Raw genomic sequence first — 7,571 nt, 5'->3', positions numbered from 1 at the left:
GACCCTAATAAAATCCAGTAGGTCATCTGACTACATTTCAAACAGTAGACTGACCATGGCATCACTCTTTACGCAACATAATTTTTTATATTACCTGCATACCAAAATTATATAAAACATAGTTGGCAACCTCATTACAAAAATACACTTCATTTTCAAGGGGGATTATGATCGAGTTTAGCCGATTGGTGATGATGCTGCTGTTGAGCCTTAGGAGGTTGGTGGGGCTGATACTGAGGATGGGACTTATACTTATGCTGCAGTTGAGACTGATGTTCAGCCTGATCAAAATTACTAGTTGAAAAGAAACTATTCCAATCAGGCTCTGGTGGAATTGTGAGTATTGCCTTTTTTATCTCACCTACTTCATTTGATAATTCTCTACAGAAACCTAAAGCTTTTTTACTGTCCTCATTCCATTTTTTCTGACCCTCTCTTGTTGCAATGGTCAGTAGATGTAAGTTGCCTACATCAATTTTAACCTCCTCCACTACCTCCTTCAGACCTGTAATTTCAGATTCGATGTCTTTCATCCAATTCTTCATATCTCCAAATGAGGATTTGAACAACTCTTTCAGTTCCGCCATACCATTGTCAATACTAACAATCCTACTCATTACATTGGGATCTATGCTCCTGGTGTTAGTATTACAAGCTTCTGCTGTCCTGTCCTGTACTCCTGTTCTTATGTGCTGATCAGCTGAAATTGATCTCTCAATACCATCTATTATCCTTCCAAGTTGTTCAGGCAAAATTGATGTTTCATCAACGCGAGCTGCATCTGGACTACAATGAATGTAGTCTTCATCACACAAATTGGAGACTGTCGGTTGGTGATGTTCATCATTGTGAGACCGAGGGGGAATCATAGATATCCCCATTCTCCTGAACACACCTAAATTGATATCTAATTTTAATTTCTTCTTTTTCGGTTCTTCACTCAACCTTATCCCAAAGTGTTTCCAAACTAGACTTAACATCTTTCTGAATGGCAAAGCACGTGACTTATTTTTAAATTCAAAAACAGACATGTACTTCCAAATTACGTATCCAAGGTTCAATTTTCTCCCTACTGTGACACAGTAAATAAGAAAATCTAGGTAAGGGATAACACTATCCTTGTTGCCTTTCCTAGGGAGGATATTGGATGGTCAAGCTGATTATCCTTTGCTGATCTCTCAATCCTAGTTCTGTGGTCTTACTGATTTTATTGTGCAAACCTTCTTTGCCAATGGCCTGAAATAGAACAGATTTGGTTACATGCTTTTCAATTTTATCACCACCATAGAAGAAAATCTCTTCTCCTTTATATGATATCTTTAAAATTGATGCTAATTTTCATGCATCAAAACATATACGTTTACCTCTTACAAGAGACACAATCTTATGAGTATCCCCTTTTGTTTCAATCTTTAGATTGCAGTAGAACTCTTTGACAAGGTGTTGGTAACATTTTTCTTTGCACGTTATAATTCCTATCCAACCTAAGTCATTAAACAACTTCCCAATGTCAAATGCCTCAAAATCCTTAAGTTGAACATACCTACCTGTGAGTACGTGTCTGTCAGCATAGTTCTTCCAATTTTTTCCAGCTTTCCGATTAGCATACACCTCATCCATCTTGTATTTCGTTCTGTTTTCACATCTGAGTCGGCCTTGATTGGTGGTACTTGATGATGACTTTTGCCTCTCACCATTCTTTTTTCTCTTTTTCCCCCTATCTTTGTCTGAATCTGCCGACGCATCATCTGAATCTGCAGATGCTTCTCTGGTTGCAGATGGTTCATACTCAGAAGTATCTACCTCAGCAGACTGACCCTTGTCATTATTGCTTCCTACTTGAACTGAATCCTGTTGTTCGGGGGCTGTTGTCGAGTCTGAAGAGTTGCTCAATGACTCTGAAATTCTGCCCTTGTGATGGGGATATGAATCTTTGGATATGGTGTGATTTTACGCTCTACCCTTCCTTTTTGCCATACTCAGTCGTCAGAAACAAAGGAGACGGTCGAATGATGTATTTGCAATCAGTGGAGAGAGATGGAGATATGAATGAGACCTAAATTGCTTCAGCATGGTGAAATTAAAAATAAAAAAATAAAGGGAATTATTTTTTTTATTTTTGTTAAACAAATAAAAGGATTTAAAACACAAAAAATAAACAACAATATCCTACCTGGTGTTGTGGACGGGTAAACAACCCATATAATATTCAACACCAGCAATAACTAAAAGAACTATACCGACTTAATTCCAAAACGTTGACACAAATGCCCCTCTATGAGCTCACTTAAACATCATTGTATACATTAATGAAATATTCCCTTTCATTCATTTAGCATAAAACAATACATTGCAATATTCCCTTAATTGATTATATGGTCATACACGGTCACATCCCTTTTTACACCTTAGTTTAAAACCTTATATGCATTGTCCTTGTATAACACAATGATTATTTGGTAAAAATTAAATTATGTAAGATTCATTGAAACACATACTTATCATATTTAAAACATGTGACAGTATCAAGAGGAGAGTATGACACTCCCAAACAGAATTTTTTTTTTTTTTTTTTGTCAAAAGGAATTTTATTGATAAGAAGAGTCTTTACAAACAGTAGCATCTCCAGCACACAGTTGCAAAAGCCACTAAGAGGTACATGACCACACAATGGGAGACTCAACCGATAAGGCCGGCCTGCCCAAGGAATCCGCCACAAAATTGGAGGATCTTGGAACAAAACAAAAAGTACATGATTTAAATTTTTTGTAGATAGTAAAATATCATGGCAAATACTATGAATTTCCTTCTCTGGCTATGAATCTGCAGTTAGTTGGTGGATCAATGTTTTACAATCCGATTCCAGTGTGATATGGGTAGCTCCAATTGTTACCGCATGTAATAGTCCAGATTCGAGCTGATTCACAACGGATGCAAGAAGAATAGTCTGATATTGGAGAGCCACACTCATTTCTAAGGATAAAGCCTATGCCACCCCGTTTTGTTTTATTATTACAACCAACATCGCAGTTGATTGTAATGAAATTTGGGGGAGGAGGATTCCATTTGGATGTAGGGTATGTTTTAAAAGTTGAGGAGCCATCCTTTGCTTTTGGGTGAGTTTGTGCAGTAGCATATAATGATTCCCAATTTCTTTTCCCAAAAATAATATAGTATTCAACATGATAGGCAGAACACTTGAAAATTCCAACTGTATAGATGATTGGACCAAAAAAATTTTAAAAAAAGGGCTGTAAAACTGTTAGATCATTTACCACGACCATACTTCTTGTTCAGCGCTTCCCAAATCATAGAACCAGAGTCAATTCGATAATAATCATGATACACTTGAATAGAGAGATGTGTCAATATACAAAATCTGCACTCTTCTTCTGCATCCTCCCATGCAATCCTCTCCGCCTCAAGTCCAACATCATCACTTTCGTTTGGTTTAGGTACTATGAAAGGAAATAGTACCCCAGCTTGACACAAAGTGAACAGCATCATACGTTTCCAACATTCAAAATTTTGACCGTTGAAGGACTTAATTTTTTCAAACAAAGATTTAATCCTTCTTTCCTCCAGCGATAGAGGAAGAGGAGTGAAATCATTAATGGAGGGCTCAGGTGGATATTTCATACCATAGGTGGGAATGCCAGGCATGTCTTACACCTATTTCAACACCTTAAGGTTGTTAGAAAATAGGACCCATAGTAGGCAATCGGTATAAGACATGACAGAATCTGCTTGTATATACATAGTAAGCATTTGTTAAGTGATGGAGAGAAAATTATTTTGGTCTTATAAGGTAATGAGACTTTCACAATGTGCAAAATAGTATGAAGTCCTAAACAATTATTCAATAAATATTTATGCATATCATAAAAAAATTATGGGAAAATGGTGTCTGTGGTCTCCTTCACCATTGCTTGTAAATCTTATGAGGATTTATTTGTGAAATAAGGTCTTGAATTAGTCAAACATAATCAAACTGAGCGAAGGTAGCAGAATAAAACTAAAATCATGAAACACAAAGTCACAAATACAAGTATGTAGTACACATTGAAACAAGAACAAAAAATTTAAAATAAAAAATAGGACAGTATAGGATCAATATGTAGAACTTTACAACTTTAGAACCAGAATGTAAATGGAGCTGAAATTCCAGATGAGTGGAGATCCTAACGAGTCCCAACTGTGGCTGAATTCTCATGTTAGGCCCACAACCCTACGCATGTGCGATGGACCGAGAGGGGTTCTGAAGCTTAGTTTTTTCTGTTTAAGCACATAATTTTCTGTACAGTCGACATATAGTTAAAGATGTACCAAACAACTACTTTAATTTCAAATTTCTTTGTGTAAATGGTTGGGTTCGACTAATGCAGATGTTATCTACATTCAAATACGTCCACAAATCTATAATCCTACACAAATAAAAAAAATTAAATGCTAGAGACCAATTGAGCGTACAAGAGTTAACAACCCTCTAATTGTGGTGATATTGGGACAGCAGGATGGGTTGAACAATATATTGGATAAAAATGGAAAGAGGTTTAAAAAGATTCATTCATGTACTAGTCAGATTAAGGTTCTCTTAACTGGAGAATAGAATAATTTAATGGGAAAACCTAATTTAAGTAAATAGTAGATCTTGTTAGTTAAAGGCCAGAAAATTTTGGTTGAATACTACTGAAGTTTTCAAAGTAACACAATAGTGTATCCTTTTGAGTGTGTTAATTAGATCAACCATTTAGGGAAAAAATTTGTATGTACAGGCTTTTCGATCAACAATTTATGAACCTACTACCCACTTAATAGAAAATGCGGTGGTGGTGGTGTTATCTTACATTTGGGAGTGGAGTTAGCAACGACAGCAGAGGAGGAAAATCCACTTTGTCAACATATTACAGACAAACAACTGTAAACATCATAGTCTACAAGTTAGAAAAGGACGACTAAAAATACCAAATATCCTCCAAATTGAAGGAAGTAGAGAACAAAAACAGATATACAAAGAATAAAAAAATGTTTGGGTGTGACTCCAATCAAAGAATGGACAACAGACAAAACAGTCCAACACGGAAAAGGACCGTAACAACATTTCATCCAAACTCAAAACTATTCTTAAACTCATTAAAACTACCGGTCCCTACATCCATACATGTACGATAATGAACATACAAAATGAATGTAGTGCTCAACATAAATATTCTTCTTCGATCAAACGGAGAAGAGCAGAAATACATTAACCAAATTGAGACGTTATTGATTAGAAAAGTTAAAAAGAAGAAGGAGGAGATGTAGCTCCACATTTTCTTCTTATACACTAGAAGTAGGACATGTACCTTATAAACGTTTGCCTCTTATACACTGAATGAAACGAAGAGAATCAAACTACTTCGACCCTTCACTTTGTCCAAGTCAGAGACAAATAAGAAATGGAGAAGATGAGGTGTGTATGTAATATCATATTATTGTCTACATACACTGGCCAAATATGTAGTAGGATCCTAAACGGTTTAGGGAGGAATGGAAAGGGTTCGTATCACTATTTTTTATTTTTTTTGGAACAATGGAAGAGTCAAAAATTTTTTTTTTGATAGTCGTATCACTATTACTACTCATTTTTACCTTCTTAAATAATTTAAACTCACTTACCTAAAAAAAAGAATACTTCACTGTAAACTACTCACCATTAATGAAGGCTATTTGTTAAGAGAGAATAAACTACTCACGATTAATGAAGGGTATTTGTTGGGAGAGAATGAGGGAGTGGATAAGGTAATACCTTATCTACTATGCAGGAGAATGATGAATTAAGGGTATTTATTTGGGTTTATTAATATTGTTGAAGGGTATATAGTATGAAGTATGATAGATAGATAGATACATGGATTACAATCAAAGCCACCAAGCTATTGTGACGAAGTTAATGAGGGTTGTTGGGGTTGAGTTGTTCACTGTACTCAATTGTTGGGTTTTCTATATGTTGGGAACTAAAATGTTAACATCAAAAGATTTTCTAAATAATCCACAACTTTCTTTACGTATGCCCAAATCCCAATCGAGTTTTGTGTCCAAATAATTGACCAAATCTCAATCTCGTCTTCATTGAGCCCAATGCAATACGTCCTTTCCATTACTAAAGTTGTATGTATAAATGCAGGTGTTTGCTTTTATTTTCATATATAAATCATCGAAATAAACATTACTTGTATCTATGTTTTATTTAATTTCTTAAAAATAATTTTTCATTTTACACTGGCAAAGGTTTTTTTTTTTTTTCATAATTAAATCATCGAAATAAAAATGTTCAGTAAAGTATTTGTTTAAAAAAATAAATTATAGAGAGGTTGATCCTGCCTTAGCCGCTAGTGCAAACATAAACAGTTCCTCATCAAACAGTACCAGAATTGATTATTAAGAAGATCGGATTCAACCTGAGTTTGAGTAGCCAACAAGCTATTGTGACGAAGTTAATGAGGGTTGTTGGGGTTGAGTTGTTCACCTTACTTTGTTGGGTTTTCTATATGTTGGGAACTGAAATCTTAACATCAAAAGATCTTCTACAGAATCCACAATTTTCTTCACGTATTCCCAAATCCCAATCGACTTCTGTGTCCAAATAAATGATCAAATCCCAATCTCCTCTTCATTGAGCCCAACAAATAGTTCTTGGACTTTGCACCATTTATTCTCGGTAGCAAATAACAACGCATAGTAGTCGTTTATTCAACTAGTCCCAATAAAATAAGTATGAAAGCAATGACAGCTATGAAACATGTACGGTGATATGACATATCGAAACTATTAATGTGAAGTTTTGAACATGATCGATATGTAATGAATTTCTGTCTATTTGACTCTTCCAATAAGCAAAAAGCAAGTGTTCACCTACTGAAGCCTACATCCTCAACTCAGAAAGAAGAGGAGGGAAGCCTAATCCTTATATTTTGACTTAAACGATGGAAAAAGTTGATGTGAAAGAGTATTATAAGAAGTGTAATTCTAGTTCCTTGTAGGAAAGGGCGAACACTAACTAATTTAGGGATTCAATAAAGGGTAACATCTATAATAGTGTATGTAAAATCAATTTTACAATCAATATTTTATCTTGTGGATCGAACAAAGTGCCCAACCTTATATGTACTCAATTGTATCTATTAAGTGTAAGATAATAAACAGAATAAAATCAAATAAAAGAGAAACAATAGGGATAGAAAGAGAGGAAGAGAGAGATAAATTTGGAATAGAATTTTGCTTTACATACGAACCAAATTAATTTTTTTTTGTTGGGTACAAACTGAAGATTAATTTTATTTTTGCAAATGTCGTTTCTATTTCACCTTTTCACAATTAAATACACGTAAAATAATTGGTTATCACAACTACCCACTTCCCACACCTACAATTTCTCCTACATTTTCTCTCCAACTCATCTGTTGCTAATAACTCATTACACACTTACTACTAATTAACTACTTAATATTAAATAAACTTATTACTACTAATTAACTACTTAATATTAATTAAATAGTAAATAAGATCTACGTAACAGTATCGTACCACTA

General features: G+C 34.7%; 1 protein-coding gene across 1 annotated transcript in view; it reads right to left on the bottom strand.

Moving 5' to 3' along the window:
- Positions 1-351: 351 nt before the first annotated feature.
- The window catches only part of LOC122641121 (glutathione S-transferase-like), a 31,857-nt gene continuing 24,637 nt past the window's right edge, over positions 352-7,571 (bottom strand). Inside the window, exon 4 of the mRNA XM_043834445.1 lies at positions 352-391. The gene's annotated coding sequence lies outside the window, so the exon portion shown is untranslated. The remainder of the gene's footprint in view (positions 392-7,571) is intronic.

This window comes from Telopea speciosissima, chromosome 9 (assembly GCF_018873765.1).
Source record: "Telopea speciosissima isolate NSW1024214 ecotype Mountain lineage chromosome 9, Tspe_v1, whole genome shotgun sequence".
Classification (NCBI taxonomy): Eukaryota; Viridiplantae; Streptophyta; class Magnoliopsida; order Proteales; family Proteaceae; genus Telopea; species Telopea speciosissima.
The sequence above is the reverse complement of the archived record's forward strand: the minus strand, read 5'-3'. Positions and strand labels throughout refer to the sequence as shown.